The sequence below is a fragment of the Cyanistes caeruleus genome, chromosome 3, assembly GCF_971803275.1.
Source record: "Cyanistes caeruleus chromosome 3, bCyaCae1.hap1.1, whole genome shotgun sequence".
NCBI lineage: Eukaryota > Metazoa > Chordata > Aves > Passeriformes > Paridae > Cyanistes > Cyanistes caeruleus.
The window spans coordinates 25,583,941-25,604,903 of record NC_141703.1 but is presented as its reverse complement, the minus strand read 5'-3'; the positions used below and the strand labels follow the sequence as shown (position 1 = coordinate 25,604,903).

Here is a 20,963-nt window from a genome sequence, read left to right as displayed (position 1 = left end):
TCCCCCAGCCCCAGTCCTTTTCCCTTGCTGGCCCCCATGGTTGTTCTCAGGCTGCTATTGGCACAGCCTCACCCCAGCAGACACAGCGCTGCGGTGGCCGTGCTGCTCCTGAGGAGTGACCAGCAGTGGCCGAGACTGACCCTTCCCTCTCCTGTCTGCCCCGCATTGTGGTGTCTGGCTGACCCGAGGAGACCCACGAGGGAGTGCACAGAACAGTCAGCACAGAGCACTCCCTGCACAGCCTAATCACATTGTCCACAGAAACAACAAATGTGACAGGGCCTGGGGCAGGTCCCGAGGTCACCCAGGGCATCCCTGCAGGAAAGCGGGATGGCGGCAGTACCAGCTGCCCAGGGGAGAGCGCTCATCGGGGGATCTGCCATGCCTCCTCTTCTCAGTCAGTTTTTTTTTATCGGTTTTCCTTCTCACTCCTCAAAAAGTAACACTCGACATGAGAAGTAGTGCAAGCCACCAGCTGTGAGTAATTGTCCCTGACTGCAACACTTTGTGCAGGTGACCCTGTCTCAGCATCCTCTGTGCAACAAATTGTAACCTTGGCCAGAGGTTTTTAGGCCAACATTCTTTGATCACAATGCATTTAATGATATTGATGTTGATATTAATGTTATTAATTCCATAATTATTGAAAGTGAAAAATATTGCTTTTAAACCTCTCATAATATCTTTTTTTTTCCCTCCTGCACCTTCACATAAATGCATCCCTGCTCTCACAATCAAGTCTAACAGATTTTGGTACAGGAGAAAATACTGTCTACATTTAACACTAGGAACATGGAGTTCCCTGTCTTCAGTTATGGAAGAGATGTATTTATGGAATATGTAAAATCTGTTATTCCCTGGGTTGTGTGCCTGGCTGATATTAGAAGACCAAATCTATCATATTTGAATTCCTGGCATTACTTCAGAAGAAGCTGAATCCCAAAAGGGTATAAACCTCCAGGGTAAGTATAGGTTAAAGCCATTTTCAAAGTAACTTCACACTGTCAGCACTGATTTTTCTACTGAAGAAGTCAATAGATATTTAGATCACTGAAGATTGTATTTAAAATCGGTTTCATGTAAAAGAAGCCCTATAATATGCATAACAGGTATAGACTAAGATATCTTTAACTTCTATATTAACTGTGATTTTTTTTTTTAATAGAGAACATTTATATTGTTGCCATAGAAATGTGTAATCTGGGCCATTATAAAGGCTGAAAACAACCATATTTCAGATGGATAAGGTTAGTTTCCTAATATTTGAAAAGTATTGCATTTGAAAATATATATGTCATAGAGTTAGAAATAATCACATCTATTGTTATGTAATGTCAACTAGTTTTGTATCTAATATCAAATGCAATTATTTAATAAAGTCAGATCAGTCTTGTACTATCAAATATATATGAACATTTGAGAGAATGGTGGGGTTTTTAAGGACAAATAAACATGGTTATTTGGACTATTGTTTTTAGTAAGATAAAAAGATCGAATGCCTCATCCATGAAAAAATTTTTCTTTTCTGGGATATATTTTTTAGAACTTGTCATACTCATTGAAAAGACAGCACAATGGCAAAGGCAACAAAAATAATACTTTAATACAAAAATAGTACTTTAGTGCAAAAATAATACTTTAATGCAAAAATTTACTTCAATAAAATTATTTTTTGTATTCTGTCCATTACAGCTCATATGCCACTGCCTAGCATGAATCATTTTCTATAGACATCTGTGTCAGTTTAAAAAATCTAGGAATTAGGAAGGCTATGCCAAAATGGTGAAATGCTAATTCATTTTATATTATGATGCAATGACAACTGACAATTTGACTGTACATTTTAACTAAGTACTCATTTTTACTTCTAATTCATAGGAATATCCATTTAAGCCTTTAAAGGAGACTACTGTATAGAACAGAATTTCAAATATTTGCTCTGCTTCAACTGAGTTTTAAGTAGATTTTTTTCTTCTTGCATTTTAAATTATGCTAAATGTCAGTGCATTGCCTGTTGTTTTAGCTGATATTTACCGCTTTAGCCTTTTTTCCTAATATAAACTTAGTTTACCTGTGTATCATACAGATATATGTTAGGTATTGAGAAGCATACAATCATACAGGTTTATGATCTAGATATTTGTATGTCACATACATAAAGTTGGTTTAAACCATTTCAAGTTACTCCCTGATTTAAGGCATTCTACTTACGCTGTGAGTTAGTGCACCTTCGTGACATCCCAGGGCAACTTGTATTTCCATGCACTGAGAAACTCCTCCAGTCTTGATCATCTTAAACAGTAACACAATCCAAGAAAATTTCTGTAAATCCTTGTAACTCTTAGAGGTAAGATTGCTACTCTGGAATGCTACTAGATGTAATCAAGTCATAGAACCAATCTTTTAGGTTGGAAGACACTTTTTAAAGTTCATCAACTTCAGCCATTAACTCAGCACTGCCAATTTCATGACTAAGCCATGTACCTAAGTGCCATATCTACATGTCCTTTAAGTGCAAGTGATTGCAATCTTGATTTAAAGTTGAACACAAATCATGCTAGAGTTGTAATAGCGTACCTGTTCTATACACCTCATGGCACAGAAGCGTCTCAACTGACTTTTGCAATGCCTTTGAGTAAAGGTGAATAGGAAATCATAAACATAATGTAAAAGAGGAATTAAATTAAATATTCAAGACATCGCTCTGCTTGAAACCATTTAACACCTGCTACTAATGACAGCCACCACTAATCTTGCTAATTATTTTATATTCACATGATATGGTTCTCTTTTCCCCTCTTAAACATTTTCTCTGTTTAGTACATGAATAAATCTAATTAACATAATTTGAGCACTCAAATAGCACTTTTTAGGATCAGAAGCCCTGTGCAAGAAATGTTGACATTCTATGGCAACAGCTCCAGAAAGGGTTTTCTCCTCTTTGTTAGAATTTTAGGTGCAGGAGTTACCAGAATAACAGTTACGGTCACCTTCATTTCAGTTCAATAAATTCAGTGATGTGCATTCAGTTTGCTGATACGGATTTGTAAGACTATCAAACAATCTTGTATAATGAATATGTGGATTTTCTTTCTGAAACATGGATGCTTTGCTACTCATATATTGACAGTTAGATTCTAGATAAAAAACTGAATCTCAAGATACTATGATGGGCTAACTGGACAAGATTTGCACAAATAATTAAATTTAGTTTTTCAAAGTCCAAATTAACTCCTCAAGTTAATCTGTATTTGGCTAAACTTTTATCATTAGTATCTGGTTTTAGAGGAAAAAGATAATGTGTTTTACCTTGTTCCTAGTAAAGAGTGGACAGTGGTCTGTAAAATTGCCATATGATGTATTTTTTTCCTTTGCTATCTTTTCCACACTGAGAAGTTTTCAAAGACATGCAGTTATACAGATATCTATAGTGGACAGCTGGTACTTTTAACTGTGTTTTAGGAGTAGACAAGCAACAAGAAGACATACAGCTCTTATAAGATCTCACTGGGCTCCCCAGACTCCTGTGGAAGCTCAGAGCTAGAACCTGCAGTACTGCTATTATTTCAGAAGAAGATAGAAAGTATTTAACCTGGGGAAACTCCTGCAGGTACTGACTCCCATGACAGAATTTTTCCTTTAGTGGAAAAGAACAACCTGATCCTTTGAAGAATTTCCACATAGTCTTACAAGTAATCTGTGCTGAGTTGACAACTTCTTTCACCACATTTACAGTGACATTAAATAAGGTCATTCAGAAAGTGGATTTGTACTGGTGTTAAGCTAAGTTAATGAATAACATCACTGAATAAGATTTATTGCATAAAATATTGCAAATTTAAGAAATATTGTTAGTTTACATTTTAAGACAGAAGACTAAAATCACTGTTAGATTAGAACTGTGTAAGATGAATTATATTTTCCTCTAGGTTCTAATAATAAAATAGTTATTCTCACTGATAGGCTTCTATTTTTAGACTGAGGTAAGTATTTCTGAGTAATGTAACAGCCCTAGAGTACTGTGGGTGTGTGTTTTCATGTGGCCAAGATAGGAAGGAATACATAGTTCAGAAGAGGATTTAATATGTTGTCTTCCAAAACATATAGGATAGATGTATATTCTTTCAAAATCCTATCATAATAGTAGTGGGAAGGTGTTCAAAATTAATTTAATGCAATATCTTTCTATTGGGTTCAGGTTTGTAGAAGCTGGAGCAGGACATTTTCATTTTGTATGAGCAGTTCTCATTCTATATCAATGAAATGTGGATCAGTGTTTCCATATTAAGAGATGGTTCTGCCACAGCTCATCTTTTCCATCAATAATAGATACCTGTCACCCCTGGCAGTTAAGAAATCCTAACTGGTACTGACTGTTTTCAGATGTATTTCAAAATGAAACTTAAGCAAAGGTTCTTCTGTTGGCAGTTTGAATCATTATTTGACTTTACTCAGTTTGCAGATCCAAACAGGCATGTTATAAATACACATGCATTTTTACAGCATGCTTTATTAATTCTTTAAGTTAGAGATTGTCTGTTCATATCTGTCAGAGGCAGATTTATTGGGATGGGGTAAAGGACTTTTAAATCTTTTCTTCTCATAGCCTACCCCATTAGTACCATCCGCCTTCATCATGACGGTGGAAAAAAAAATACCTGTACAACATTTCATGACAGTTAAAGCCTATCCATAGCAATGCCTTGATTTACTCAAGTACTTTTACTTTTCAATTAAAACCTAATGGTACTTCAACCAATCTTGTCTTAGCTCTGAAAAGACAAAAGTATGACTGTAGTTTACCAGCTAAGAAGTTTGTAGGAATCCCAGAAATGCATTTATATGTGGTTGATATTGTGTGTTGTTGTTTTCACAATGCTGGATGTCTTGGTCCAAGGTTATTTTCTAAAGAATTCCCAGGAAATGCAAGCATATAATTAACAATCAATTGTGCAAGTGTTTTCACTGTCCTTGGAGCAACAGTGGTGTTGCTCTACCAGCCTCTAATCAGGGCTGTCAGTGAGCAGCAAGGGCCAAGCTGCAGAAGACAGACATCTGTAAGGACAGGAATGCAAGTGGAGACTCCAGGACACTTGTCTATCTTAAGAGGTATTCCTTTCAGGAGGATTAGGTCACAGCAGAATTTCAATCAAACAAAATGTCCCATATCCATCCTTTGCATTAGGGATAGAAACTATGCTGAAGCACACAGAGTTGATTCAGGATTAAATGTGGACTGTGAAACAATTTGAGGTAGAGTCCCAGTGCCATAAAATGTTAAAATCAACTTGTGTGGTATGTAGCTAGAGCCTTTGTGGCAGCAGTTGTGCATTCCCAGGAAAATGGCCAAGGACTTTATATAAAGATGGCTCTTGACTATGTGAATCAAATGAGAAGCTCTTCCTAACAGTAAATAAACTTGACCATATTGTGTCTGAGTCACCAAAACTGGTCTGTCCATGACCTCTAACTAAAGGTCTTTTAATTCATTGTCCATATTCTTGCCTACTTTTCCTATTAGTGAAACATAAGTATATACAAATAGTTAAAATAATAGTATAATACATATCCAGAAAAATGTATTTTAATTTTTACAGGGAGAATCTGGAGAAATAATTCCTTCCTGAACTTTTACCTGCAATGGTATTTTAACTGGTCAGTTTTTTTGCTTTTTCTCCTGCATGCACACAATGGCTGTTCAGAACATGAAAATTTCAAACCCTAAAATAACTTTTCACCTATGTTATTCAGCACAACAGTCTGAAAATTCATGTGAGAAGAAGTACATTTCTAGTGATGTGGAATGCTGAGACTTTTATGCTATGGGCTAGCATGCATATCAAAAGAAAGGTCTGGGAAAGACAAAAAAGGCTCTGTTGTTGTGCTTTTTGATTTCTGATAAATTACATTATTAATCAATCCACACTTTTATATACTGATGTATGTAAAAGATTGACATACCTCAACTGTAGAGATTAAGGAGAGAGACCATAAATCTTGTGATAGAGAAGCTGATGAGTGTCTAAGAGGACATATTCCCCAAGTACCTTGCTGATCTCAAGACTGATACAAGGATACAGTATTTTACGAAAGGTAATTAAAATGTTCCTCTCTTTTCTGCCTGCTTCTCCAATTAGAAGCCAGTGATGTTTTTCAGACAGAAGATCTTTGCCTGCAGGGGAGCATAAGATTATGAATCTGTTTTGTTATGAAAAGGCTATGCAAAAAACACACATCTGCTAAAATTTCTGAAAATAAATGGTAATGGATTATTGTAACTGTCCATTTAAATTTGTCTTGTCACAATCATATCATGAACAGAACATTGCAGCAGAAACATACACACAGCAGATTGTCCAAATATATAGTAGGCTTGTTGAATGTAAAGGAAGTTTGCTGTCCTGAGTCCTCAGCTGTGTGGGCAGTTCGGGATGTGAGCAGTGCTCATCCTGTGGGAAGGGGGAGTGCTGCTGCTGAAGCTCCCTGGGATAACTCCTGTGCTGTCCAGAGACAGAGCAGCCCTCTGAGAACTCCACTGGTGTGCAGGCAGCTGTTCCTCAGGGCATGCAATGCATACTCTGCACAGTTCTCTTAGCACAGAGCTACACCTGACATCATTGCTACAGAGGCTTCTTTGGACAGAATTCCTGTCAAGAATTTTATGGAAAGGTTTGCTTGCAATCAGCTGAAATAAGAATATAATATAATTACTTCCAGCAGACAAGTAATCCATTGTCAAACTGTAATGGGAAAAGGAGATGGTATTTGTGAAGAGAAACTATGTATTAAATTGTGATGGTTCTTTATTGTCAAATGTTTTTAAAAATTAAAGTTTTAATTTTATTATTAAATTAAACAAATGCTTTAGTTGGTGGTGTTGCCTTTGACTGTGTTTTTGTGTTTTTTCAGTTAGTGTTAAGCTGTGTCTTTTAAGTATAGGAAATATCAAAATATTGCTTAAAATTATTATGGATTTAATTTTGTGCATCACTGTGGTGAAAGTATGGTTCTATCTATCCTAACAGGCAGTTTCTCAGGGTATTAAAATAATTGCTTCCAGATAAATACCTTTAAATAGAGTGCTTGGCAAACCAGACATCACAAAGAGTTAGATAACAAGTACATACTGGGGCCTATCCATGGTGTGGTCTGGGCTGTATCGGAAGCATGTGCACACACTGTGGGGATGAGTTCAGATACCATTGGATGTGGGCAGGCTATAGTAAGATAGCTAAATAGTTTCTCCCCCTAGATGTGTGTTCCACTTTTTTCCTGAAGGCTTGTATTTCCATGATAAGGGGAAGTAAAGAGGCTAAAAGTGTCTTTAAAATTTCATGGGCTGCAGGTGGAGAAGGTGTCTGAGGTGTCTGTATTCCTTTGTGAAATGTGTGTCACTAGACAAAAGGCAGGAAGCAACTGAGAACCAAATGAAGTCTGGAGTTGTGCACAACCTTTGTTCCCCCCTCTGGTACAGGCCACAGAGATCCTGTTTCAAATATTACTAAACTCAAACTGAACTTCTGGAAAGTCATATTGGGTAGAAACATATTTTATGGGGAAAAGTGCTGTAGAATACCAGTGAGGAGAACGTGACTGTGAACAACAGTGGGAGTGTTTTTATTTCATCTAAGTTTGAAACAGGAGAACACAAAAGACTGCTGAAAGCAACTCTAGCAATGCAATATCCAGTATCCGGAGAACAAAATCCTTTTGTTTCCTGACCTCGGCCTCATCAAACAAACCGAGAAAAAAGTGTTATTGAGCTGGAGGAATCTGTTTACTGGAACAAATACTGAAGCTCTACACTGGCATCTTAGAGCACAAAAGACGTTGGAACAGAACAGTTCTATTCTGGAAAAGAGAAGCAGCAATCATGCACAGATGACAACAAAGTCAACAGAAAATGAACTTGAACTACAAAGTAAACTGTCAATAATTTTGTTTCCTTTATTTAGCTGACAGCTGTACCTAAAATTGATCTCAGTTACACTGATGTAAGATGTTTTAAGGACTCTTTAAGTGACATTTACATTTAATTCTGTTTGAAGTGTTCAAGTTAAATCTGCTTGTGCCTCCAAAAATGCATGATCTGGTTGAGTAAATAATGGTGAAAAATATCTATCCAAAATTAATGCCAGTTTTTTGTATTGTAGAGTAAACAAAACTAACTGTTGTTTAGTGCATTTCTGTAATGAGCTCTGGAAGGTCCTAATCAGCTTGCTGTAATATTTGTGTTTTGTTTTCTCTACCAAACAGCATTCAGTATATGAATATTCTTTTACTCTGTATCTTGATATTCATTCTCTGGTGTATGTAACTAATCATCTAAGCTATGTACTTGCTTCTTGACTGGATGATATGTTTTCAAAATAGGAAAAATATAGTGTATAATAAATAATGCATTTTTTATGTTAGATAATTCGTATTAATTCCTTTATTTTTACTGCATTTTATTATTTTTCTGCAATTTATGACCACTTTTGAATACTTATGGATTAATGTAAATCATAGCAGACAACTGAATTCTCTATGTTTTTATTTTAAGTCACGTCTATTATTAGTAAAAATATAAATATATTAATTTAATTATGATCTTACAGATCACATTCCAATATATTATCAAGATTTTTCCACAGGTTTATTCATGTTTCTAAGGAGTATGTACAAAAAGACATGAGACAGAAAGAAATTTTTGAATAATAGCCCAAAAGTTATAAAATGCACTTCTGTTTTTTATCTTTAGGGAAAAAAAAAAAATTGCTATAACTGACAAGATGGAACTTACCATCTGAAAGCAATGATGCACTTTGATTTTTCATAGACCCATTTCATCCTGTGAATGAACTACACACACCAAAGAATCACCAGCCTCAACAAAAAATACACAATAAATCATAGGACCCTTCCTCACACCTGCAGAGAAGAGCTGGGTAAGCAGTTGAATCTTGCAGGGTGTCCCGAAGGTCATCGCTGCAACCTCAGGCTCTCGTGCACCACAGCAGCGAAAGGTGTTCTGCATACCTCCTCCTGTTCTCCCAAGGGTGACATTGTGCCTTTTTGATTTAACTCAGTTCCTCTGGCATGCTTGACAGCATCATGCCCTCTCATGCACTTGTTCATCTAGGAGAAAAAAAACGAAATTTGATTAGCTGTTGCTCCTTTGTGGCTCCCTAAAGGACTAGGACATGATGTGCTTATGGACTCAAGGGATCAACCCAGTCTAAGCAGCAAGTCATTTTATCAGGAATCTAAGAGATGTAGGTGAACAGTTCTGTGTTTTCTACAATTAGAAGGGATCTTTTTCAGTGTCTGAAGCTGAACATCCTCTTTCTACTTAAATTCTGAGCATTATTGTCTCTCCTGAGCAGCACTGATATCACAAGCTAAAATCTCATATACCTGCTGAGACAGCCCTGATAATTTGTTGGATTCTGAACAAATTTTAATTCTACAAAATTTATTTTTGTGTTTGTTCTCTTTTCACAAGCTGTTCTCCTCCCCCACTGCTACAGAGTCCTGTTATTCTGGAGTATACATGGCAAAAGAACGGAACGGCAGATGGGGCTGCTCCATATTTAATGCCTTCAGGGAGAAGAACACAAGGGCATGCAGAACACATGTGTGGTCCAACAGCAGTCTGTCGAGGCAAACCCTCAGAAATGTGGGAAGCTAGTGCCCCAAGAGTGAGAGTCACAGAGACAAAACAGCTCAAACCACTCCTCTGGTGCAAGAAAGCTTACTATTCTCGTATGAATTTATGAAGCATTCAATCTGATATTTTGTAAGCCAGAGATTTTGCTCAGAAGGCCGGGGAAGTTTTGGAAGAGAAGATGTGAAGAGGGATAGCATCAGCTCCTGTTTCTCTAGGAGATGATAGTGTGGAGGGGCGCTGACAGTACAAAAACTACATCCTAGCTGTTTTGACTCTTAGCAGCTATACCTCATATGATCTCTGTGTTTTTTACAGGGACACTGAGAGTAGCACACTTTGTAGAATGACCTGCTTTATTATGTTCATATATCCCTTATCCCCAGGTGGTGTTGTATTGCTTAGTGATCACCACAAAAATCTGTCTTTTGCCTTAGAAGCAGTGATTTGGCTGGTGGGACTGGGTAATGCAGATCCCTGAGCAAGCTGTACAGATGGAAGATCTTTCCCTCTTCCAATATACCCCTTTCTAAGCTTCAGAGCAATCTCACTGAACTTTCCCTGGACCTCAGTCTGCTCTGCCTGGCTAGCTTTGCCAGCTGTGAGAAAAGTACGGGACTTAGTTTCTGGGCCAGTCATGAGGGGATGATGATGTATTCCTCCCTTAGATGGACAATTGTAGAAAGGAAAGAAAGGTATCTCTGCGCTGCACCACACGGTTTTTTTAACAGCTGAAATGATCAAGTGTGAACCTGCAGAACTGAACTGCTGCTGAAGCGTTTGCCTGAGCAAAAGCTTTGGGAAGAGCCCATGCCCTGGGGTGTGCATAGGAAGTTAGTTTGGTTTCTGGGCAAGTCCGGACCGTGTCTAGAATGTGCACAAACAACACCAGTCAGAGCAGGCAGAAAGCAGGAATAAGTGCTGAACAGTTAATGCATCCTGTGACAGCAAGGCAGAACTGAACAGCCCCTTCTCCCAAGTGAGAGAAGATCCCAAGTGATCTGCAGTCCACATTCAAATAAGAATACAGGAGAGAATACCCTTTCCTAACTCGGGGGTACGTGCCCTTCTCTCCGTCTCTGGCGATAGGCAGGTAGCGCTGCAGTTAGCTGACGGCAGCTGGTGCAGAGCCCCGAGCCCGTGGCCGGGCTGTCACAGCGGAGCCCCGCAGGGCACTGACGGCGCCGGAGCGAGCGCGGCTGGGGAACCGCCACCGCTTTGTCTGCGCCTTCTGCAGTGACACCTGCCGCCGGCTCCGGGCATGGCGATGGGCTGAAAACACTCTTTTACGGAGCACTCTGATCTTTTGTGTGCAAGTCTTCTGCAGACCCAAAAGAACGGCCTCCGGACTGATCACGTCAGTTGGATGTTCCAGATAAACCTGATTTCATGCTCGTAAGCCATTCTCCTTACGACAAAACAAATACAGCAACACGACCAACCTCACTGTTCCATGATGACTAGCAGCAGTAGGAAGTTTATAGCGCAGCTTACCGATAACACGCCTTGTCAAGCAGAGAAAAGGACTCTCTGAGATCAAACCTGAGCTCTGACTTGTTTTAGTGCTGTTCTGCTCTTCATAGTAGCAGAATATTAGATTCAGGCTCTGATGCTTGTTTTACTAAATGCCACGTCTCAGCATTTGTGTTTTGCTTGTCTCATTTCTGCTGTGGTACTCCTGTGTTCTCAGGTTGCAGTTGTTCAGCTGCATCTTCTGAAGCTAACACGGATAGAAATATAACCTGGAGAACTCACCGGGGGAGATCTCTCCCAGCAGTCTATAACTTGTTCTTATCATGCAGTCAAACGACCTCATTTTTAAAATTATATTACGTTGTAGAAGAACAACTTGGTTTTATCAGAAATCCAGAGTTTGCTGATTATTTGCTCTTTCCATCATTTTCAGCTGAGAGTTGTAAACATGTTAACTTTCTCTAGACAATTTTGCCCATTTCCAAACAATGAGTAATTTATCCTCAAAATGGAATAGGGGATTAAAATGACAGAAAATTTATGATTACCAGATGCACACAATATATTAGCTGAGCCAGTACTTATTAACATAGATAGTTCCCTTATTACATTAATTTTACATGAAGATATGTGGAGTCTGTCATCTGGAATTAGAACGACATTGACATACAACACCCAGAGTCACTTCTGACAAGCATAAGCCTCCAGATTTCCCAGCTCCATATTTTAACAATCCTTGGGCACCCAGGAGCCTCCTCCTTATGCCCCTCTTTCCATGCAGAGGTAGGCAACATGTGGGGCCCACTTGTGAGTAATGCTGCACCCCCAAGTAAACAGGAAAAATTGTGAAGTCCTCCCACCATAAACATTTGCCCTTAGGCAAATATAACTAGGCAATAATACTAAGTTGCCCATAACTGAATTTAGATGCCTCACATTATATTAGACAATTGAGGAAAAAGTACAGTTTTCATCTAAAATTGATTTTTCAAGTATTAGCTTATATAAGGTTTGCTGCTGAAATTCTTTCTCTATTCAGTGAAGCAGATTGTGTTGGAATGACTCAGTGTGATGTTTTCCATCTTAATGGTTTGATAAACAGCTCTGTCTGGTTTGTGTTGTGTTTCTGTCCAGCAGAGGAAGTGACTGGGAAATGAAATGAACCTGCATAGTTTCCTGGACTGGACTCTGTTTTGTTGGCTTATTTGATCACATATTGTCTCACAGTGTCCCTATAAAGCAGGACAATAATGCTCACCATGCAGTTCTCTAAGAAATCAGAAACAAAGGAAGGAAAATTTCATTTCTTCAGATTTCCAGCAGCTCATTTTAGAAAAAAGACATTACTAAACTAGATTATTAGAAGACTTTTACATAAAGATTATGCCACTGTTATTATACTCTCTCCCCCTCATAAAGCAATAGTGATAACTGTAATCACAATCCAGTGAATTTCAATTTTCATGAGAAAAACTATTCTTTCTAAATTATCTGGAATATAGCATTAACTATTTTTTCTTTTACTGAGGATAAGAGGGTTTCCTGACTTTCAACTCCATATTGGCCCTAGAAAGATAATGACTTCTTTCTTCAGGAGGTTTCAGAAACCTGAACAATCTGTTAACAAATATATGCTGCTGTTGTGCCTTCGAGAGAAGTGCTGAGTATTTATCCCTGTCTTTAAATAGAAAGCAGTCAAAGGATAATTGCAGCATTTAAAAGCATTGAAAGCATTCTAAGTAGGAAGGAACCAGAGTTAGTTAAAGTATAAGAAAAAGAGAATATCTGTCTTATATTCCTGAACAGGGTAGATTTTTTCCTTATAACCTTGGGCAAAATGCTTCATCTCTGTCTGTTTACATTTCCATATTTTATTCTCTATGAAATGCGGATTATAACCCTTTTCTGCCTCAGAGAATACCAAAAATATATCTGCGGGGACAGACATCCTGAGATGGAAGGTGTTATCTGACATTATAAATGGAAACACAGGATATGGCTACACAGGCTCTCAGTTTAGAGCTGATCTAATCACACAGAGGAAACCCAAGAAATGGAGTCAACAAACCTCATTCTCAAAGGCTCCAGTTACTACCTGATTGTATCGCTCGTGTGTAGTTATTTCTGTCTCTGGGAGCCTGATTCTCCTAGAATATGCTTTTAATTGCTACAGATGTTCAGAAGGAAGGAAATGTTGAGATTAGTTTCTAACCCACTAGATTTTATGTTTAAGAAATATTTGAACAGTAAAACACATAAGAAGTTACCTACAGAAAAACTACCCTGCCTCAGGACAATGAAACACTCCTGCACGTAGGAGTCAAATGTGGTTCCCCTGCTAAAACACACACCTAAGAACTGGCAAATCTTTGCAGCTCCAGGCTGATCCCTTTGTAACTCAGCTGCTAGCAGTTCAACATTGGTAGTAATAAACCACACTTGGAAATTCTACAGCTTCCTCTAATACAAGCATCTGGGAGCATGTAATGTAGGCTTGGATTCACAGACATTTACAAGCCTAAAACTCACCAATGCTTTAACAGCCATGGGGGCGTATATTCCTACATGCCTTTTTAAATTCAAACCCTAAAAGTCACTTGGTTGCACCTATTTATTGCACCTCTCAACCTAATGAAATATGGTTGTTTTTTTAATCAGGCATAGAAAGATGATTCGGTAGTTTAATGCAGGAAACAGAAAAATGCCATATTCATTAATGCAGATACAGGAGCTAATAACCATCAGGCTAGAATGTGGCAGGCAGGGAAACTAGGAATTGTTCTTATTTTCTTAAGAAGGCTATGGGTTGAAGTTTCTTTGTTTTTCCTTACAAATATATATAGTAATATACACAGACTCGTCCCAATAGGGTGAATGAAGTTAGTAATCTTCAAGAACTGTAATGGAAAAAGCTCAGGTTGGTATGAAGTGGACTTTAGGAAATGAATAATCAGCTTCATAAATACAAAGAGTTCTCTAAAGTGAATAGCAATTTTTCTTCCAATATTTGTAGGAAGATGAAGCTCAGGATGTATTCTGCAGGGGATATTGTTACCTAGACAGTCTGGAAGTATGGTGGTACACACTGTTACAAAGTGACTAATTGCTGTACTCAAACCTGCAGGAAAGAAAATGTTTCCTTCTATTTTTAAAAGGGTTTACCCCATTCATTTAACACAGCTTGGGACACAGTAGGATCATTTTCTTAACTAGTTCATTGGAAAGGAGAAAAATGAGCATCAGGATAAACTCCAAATGCTGAGAAGAGAGCAGAAAAATCAATAAACACTCTAAAAAGCATTACAGAGTGAAGTCTTCAGACTGACCCCCTTAAAGAGTACACTGTCAGAAAACTGCCTAAATACAGCTAGCTCAAGTACAATCACAAGGTGACGTTTGCTTATCAATCTGTGAATATTTTTGACATTTAAAACAAAAGCATGTGGGGAATTGGTGCCTCCTTTGCCAACTGGTTGCTTTCCCTTCTTCCTTATGACGTGAGGAAAAACCCAAACCTCAGCCTTGAGGCTTTCAACTCACGTAGACATGAGAACTGCTACTGGAATGAGAAATATGTGCCTGGGAAAATGAGTAAACAAAGGTTCTTAGAATAAAATCATACTGTAAAACCTCCAACCCGACTTTGTTGCTTTAAAGTGAAATAAGACAAAACAATGCCATAAAACAAAAACCAACAGAAAACTCCAATTATTTTGTCTTTCCTGTTTGCATAGTATTGCAATGCTTTGTAGAGCTTTATTATTGACTTATGCTGTACTTAATGAGTTATGTTTGCCTAGTGACATTATCACATAATAGAATACATAAGAAATAATTTCCTTACAAATTAACACATCTTTTTTTACTGGTTTGCTACATGCCATTTTTTTATTCCGTGTCTTATTTCGATAGTTTCCCCACTTTTTCTGGGGCTGATAAAGATCAAAAGCCTTTGCTCTAAAATACTGAAGCCAGATATGGTCAAAATTGCTATTGAACAGCTGATGATCTGTTAAAAATGAAACTTATATATTTAGAAATATTAACTTAGTTTTATTACAGGGCTTAATTCCAGGCTCCCTTCCAAAATTATTGCTCTGATTTTTAAAATTAAATAATTGACACAAAGTTTCTTTAACTTTCAAAAATATTTTGACAGTATTTTAGGGAGTTTTTGACAAAATAGAAGTTTTCTTGCAAAATATTTTCATGGAATCACTTGCTGGCAGATTATTTGATGTGTTTTTTTTACTGAAACTCCATATATGTGACATGTCTGTGATATGACAGGCAGCACAGGACTAAGAAAATGTCAGATAGCTTTACTGAGCTTGTTGGAATCTACTGGCTGCAGCTACACTGTTCTTTGGAAAGTTGTATAATGATGTCCACCCCTGTAGGGTCAATAGCATTTAATATGGAGTGGCCTTCAATGTGCATCTGTCTGTGTATCTTCCTGTTGGAAAGGAATACTGTTTATGATTAAAGAGAACTGGAAAAAAATGAAACTTCTCAGCCAAGGCACTAGCAGAAGAAAGACAACGGTGTCAAGATGCAAAACAGCAGTACTACTTCCAGTTTATAGGATAGCTAATATTATTCATTTATATAATTAATGTTATTCATTTAGATCCTGCCCCTCTACCCAGCACATCTAGAGTGCTGTGTCCAGTTCTGGGCTCCTCAGGACAAGAGAGACATGGAGCTCTGGGCACAGGTCCAGTGGAGGGCTACAGAGATGGTTAAAGGACCAGAGTATCTCTCTTACAAGGAAAGGCTGTGGGAGCTGGGCCTGTTCAGCCTCAAGAAGAGAACTGAGAGGGGACTGTGTCAATCTCTGTCAGTATCTGAAGGCAGGGTGCTAAGAGGATGGAGCCAGGTCCTGCTCAGCGGTGCCAAGCAATGGCACAAGAGGCTACAGGCAGAAAATGAGGCACAGGAAGTTCCTGATCATGAGGAAGAATTTCCTTACTGTGTGGATAATCATGCACTGGAACAGGTTGCTCAGAGAGGGTGTGGAGTCTCCCTCACTGGAGATATTGAAGAGCTATCGGCACACAATCCCATGCCAGGTGCTCTGGGATGACCCTGCTTGAACAGGGAGATTGGACCAGATAACCCACTATGGTCACTTCCACCCTGACACATTGACTCTGTGACTTAAAACTGTTATTTTATTGTAAGTATTGAATAAAAATCCCAAATTAAAAAAAAAAAGAAAGTCCTCTGTTTTGCTCTTATATAGCTAAAATCATACTTTCTGGCATCTTTTTAAGTATTGGGAAACACAAGTTTCTTTTTTGATACGCTAACACCAGTTCAGCAGACTTTTTGTAAGTATATGGCATTATAGAATGTACATCAGGCTCCTCAGTCAACAGAGGAACAGCTGAAGTGAAGTTTGAAAATGGAGATGTGGTAGTAATATTATGAAAGTCACAACAAATAGGATGCAATGCAGAACTAACATGAGAAAGAGTGTTAAACTGGATTAAAGTCTCTCTTCATCTGAGCCCCACTTGTGCACAGGGACATCTATCTGAAACTGAGTCACAGAACATCATCCTAAAACATATGGCCTTTCAAAAATTAGATCCGTTTAATACCCTTTTAATGCTGCAGACTCAGCATAGCAGGGCTCTAGGCCATTATGAGGTTGCCTATGTGGAAAATATATGCTTAGGGACAAAAGCCACATGGTGCTGGAGCCAGAAAAGGCCCAGCTGCTGTACTTCCAGGACTGCCACATGAACAGACAGCATCCATCCATATTACTGCCTGACAGTAAGGCACAGACAGTAAACATCCCTATTTCCAGCTACTGTAATTCTTAACATTGGCTGCAGGACACATGAAAAAGTCTGTCTGGCACAGTGAAATGCTGGAGATGTTAGCATGATTCCCTACTGCTTTTGGTGTGCCCCACAAAGAGCAAGAGCCTAAGGTATTGTGGCCTATAGGCATAACCAAAGAAGAGTTCACAAAACCAGCACAGTTAACCCTTAGTTTTTTTGTAAGGATAAGATTTTTTTGCTTAGTACTGTTGATTAGATTTAGATGATTTAAGATTAAAAAGGACAATGATACTCTGCAGACTGATCTTGTGCAGAATATAAATGCAACTCAGTAGCTCACATGTCAGTTCATATCTGATCACCTGTACCAGAAGGGTGATTTACAGTGTTTCAGATATGAATAAAGTGCCATGCTGTTAAACATCTCTTTCTAGTGAGTGAATATCCTTATTGAATTAAAACTGTCATTTGTTTCTAGCCTTACTTTGGCAAGCTTCAGCTTCCACCTCCTGCTGGATCTTATTGCATGTTCTTTTGTTATAAAGCTATTTAATATCAGAAATATGATCTTTAAGAAGCAGATCTGAAATACAAGTCCCTTTAACCTTCTAAGGATGAGCTGATTTTCTTGTAAGAAATTGTCATAATTTAAAAAGCACAAATTTAACTTTGTTAACTGATGAACTTTCTGTACTGTGAAAAATCTGAGCAGCAATAACTTTTTTTTTTTCTTGTCCAATGCTGAGAGACCAAGCAGCAAGGTGAACTAAGCTTATAGCTATATAGTAAGAAAATAGTTTATATTTTTTTTTTCTTTCCCATTAGTAATGAGATTTTTTAAGCTGAATTAAGCAATAATAGCTGTACTGGAGTTGGTAAAACCACAATAAGCTGAGTGTGTTCACAGCCTGCTTTATCAGAATTAGCATTTCTAAATAGGAATTCAGAATTCATTCTTTCCATTAAGAAAAAAGCAAGGAGGTCTGTGAGGAGTGACACTAATGAACCTTAGTTTCCCTCTATTTTCCACCCCTCTGGTCTCTTTCTGACTACTTTCCACATTATTTCCAGAGTTCTCTGTCCCTTACATCTTCAGTTCTGCAACCATCCACCCATCAGGCTGGGCAAGAAGAGCTGGTACTGTAGGTGGCTCGGAGCTAAGATCTGTGTCTATCTGTCCAGGGTGTGCACACCAATCAGCTGCTTTGCTAAGGGCAAACACAATAGGGAGAAGTAAGTTCTCCTTACCTGTCTTTTCAAGGGGGGACTGACTTAGGCCTTAGTACTCTCAGCTACTGAATTCCATTAAATTTTACTAATATCCTTAAGAACTCTATCCCTTTGCTGAATTTGTTTAAAATAGGGGATGAGATCCAGCAGTTATGAAGAGGCACTGACATACAGAATAACTGCAGTAAGTCTCATTTCCTTGGGAAAAACAAGATAGAAATAAGAGAATACATTCTCAGTAATATAAATGAATGGTTGGCTATCACACTACTTCAGAAGCATAACATAGGATGTGGCTGTGCTGAAGTTGATAAGCTTAGGTTTGTATTTGTACTGCTGCTTGCAGGAGGCCTGAGTGAGCCCATTTCAATGGCATGTTCTCATCCTGCTGCTCCATAACATGTTCTGATTTCAGACCAGTGACACAATTGCCTTAGTTAAAATGAACTAGTGTGACCAGAAAGAATTAGTAATATCCACTTAAAAGCAGGGTATTTGTGAGTGACTGGATTCCCTGGAATGTAAAGGAATTTTAAAGGAACACCAATTCCAGATATAACTGCCAAAGTTATTTTTTTGCCTCATGTATTTGCTGCTTGCTAGATTAACACCTTCCATGGTGGAATCTAAATATGGAGTGACTAGCAGCAGTGGTGAGTCACCAGCTCTTTGTAGCACAACTGTGCTTGCCTTGGGAGGAAAAATGGAACAGAGATTCTTCTGCTATTCAGTACAAAACCAAAAAAAAGCTCACGCCATCTTTGAAGTCTTTACTTCAGAATTATTGGAAATTAAGCTTACAACCCATATTTACACAGGATAAAGTTCTGGAAACTTTATATTAGTTTTGGGTCTATTTTACTTCTCAAAAAATCTAAAGAACTGAAGAATTATAGTGTGAGTGATGAGACTATGAAGGTTTCTACTAGAATATTCCAAGCAACAAAATCCCATATATCCTCAACGTGTTTCAGTTCTTGGCTTGCCACTGTGATTTGTTTCTAGCAGTAACGCTAGCAATGAGCCAGTGTTTACATCTGTAATGTTCCCATAATGAAAGGCCATGTGTACGTGCCTGTAGAAAGCATACACACAAAAACGTGGCTGTGGAGACAATGAAGCCAACAGGGGCTGTCAGAAAGCCATGTGTTGCACAGCAGGAACGAATTTGTTCACAGCCAGCAGTGCACCGAGCCCACCTGGCTGCTGCTGCAGCATTTCAGACCATCCCTTTTAGAGGTTACGCAGGACTCTAGCAGCACAAAGGTGGTAACTATTCCCTTAGGATGTATTTTGGGCTGGACACAGCATGAATTTACTGAAGAGATGGAACTCGGACATCTGGTAACATCAGCATCTGTGCTAGGGGTGAGAAGCCTGAGGAGCAGGTGACAGGGAGCAGCACAGACCAGCCATGAGCGTGCTGTCCCTGGTCCCCACGGTGTCCAGCAGCCGGAGCCCAGGCCCTCCGCAGGGACTGGGGACACCCAGCTCACTGCACAGCAGGACACGGAGACGTGGGTCCAGGATCCTCACACATTCCTTCAGACCCACCCTGATTCGTAATTACTTTGTGTGGAAAAGCCACTAACAAGCCTTGGCAGCAAATCACAGAAGCGCAGCCACCCCACGGATTGTTCTTCTCTGGGGGGAATAAGTGAACCTGATCTCCCCAAAAGTAATTCACGGTGTTCAATTACTTGTATGAGTTTAGGGGCAAAACTCTCAGATACCTGTGAGATCTTCACATTTAATAGAGAAATTTCTAGTAAAAATTCATAACAAAGTGGTGAAAATCTTCATCTTAAACCATTTGTGTAGTTAGCCTGCTGTGAATGTAAAATATAAGGTAGTGATATAATTGGACAAAATTTAATGGGTAAGTAGCAAAGAGCTGAGTTTCAACAATCTATTGGTTGTTCCTGCCTGTACATTCCATCAGTTTGTACTTCAGAATTTTTGTTATCCCTGGCTGTGTTCCTTCTCAGCACTTGTGTGTTGCTATGTTTGTGAGGATGTCTGTACATAGCACTTACAGCTAATGCTGGATTGTTGCAAAATGTGAAATATGTAAATATTTCTGAAGAAAGTGTGTTCTCTGATGTTCAATCTTTGTATACTTTCAAGCCTAAACAACAAGAAATAAAGGAGATTTAATCTGTAAAACAGAGAGTAGCTAAGAAGCTGTAAGTGGTGTCCAGGTGTTAGAGAGACGAATTAGTTGTTGGAAGAATGGCTTTGCTAAGGTTTAGGGCTCAATATGTTTCAATGACCTAAGACCTGGGGGAGGTCAACGAAAACTTGAGAAGAATATACCACTGATGGTGGACACAAATAATACAGAATTTAGGGCCACAAGGAGATCTAGCAGAATTTCCAAGATCAAGAAGTAAATAATAAAGTCAACTCAGCAACTGCGCTGAAATCAGCTCCGACTGGGTAAAAGGTAATTCCAGCAGGATGAGTTGTGACCCCGGACTCATGGCCAGGCCACCAACTCAAATCCACCAACTCGAAAGAAGAGAAAGACTGAGAATGCAGACTAACAAGGGTGAGATGCAAAGAAATCATTAAATGAAGATAGAATACTAATTAAGAAGAGTACTTAATGGAAGTAAGAATTAAAAGAAGAGTTTATTGGCTACGTAACTTGTAGTCAATAAACACTAATTCTTTTGTTTACTAAAATGTCTGAATAGTAAAAAGTTTTGATCGTTCGGATACTGGCTTTGCGGATCTGCCACCCAGCAGATCCATCCATCCCTTTCTTACAGCGCAGAATTGTAAATAAACCAAATTCCTCGCCTCGGTGTGTG

The 20,963-nt window shown here is 38.6% G+C and overlaps 1 long non-coding RNA gene across 1 annotated transcript in view; it reads right to left on the bottom strand.

Moving 5' to 3' along the window:
• LOC111922722 (uncharacterized) overlaps nucleotides 1-20,963 on the bottom strand; it is a 34,428-nt gene that overhangs the window by 13,121 nt on the left and 344 nt on the right. Inside the window, exons 2-4 of the long non-coding RNA XR_002860670.2 lie at nucleotides 8,786-9,120; nucleotides 5,962-7,851; nucleotides 2,212-2,292 (exon numbers count right to left, since the gene is read on the bottom strand). This is a non-coding gene — a long non-coding RNA (uncharacterized LOC111922722). The remainder of the gene's footprint in view (nucleotides 1-2,211; nucleotides 2,293-5,961; nucleotides 7,852-8,785; nucleotides 9,121-20,963) is intronic.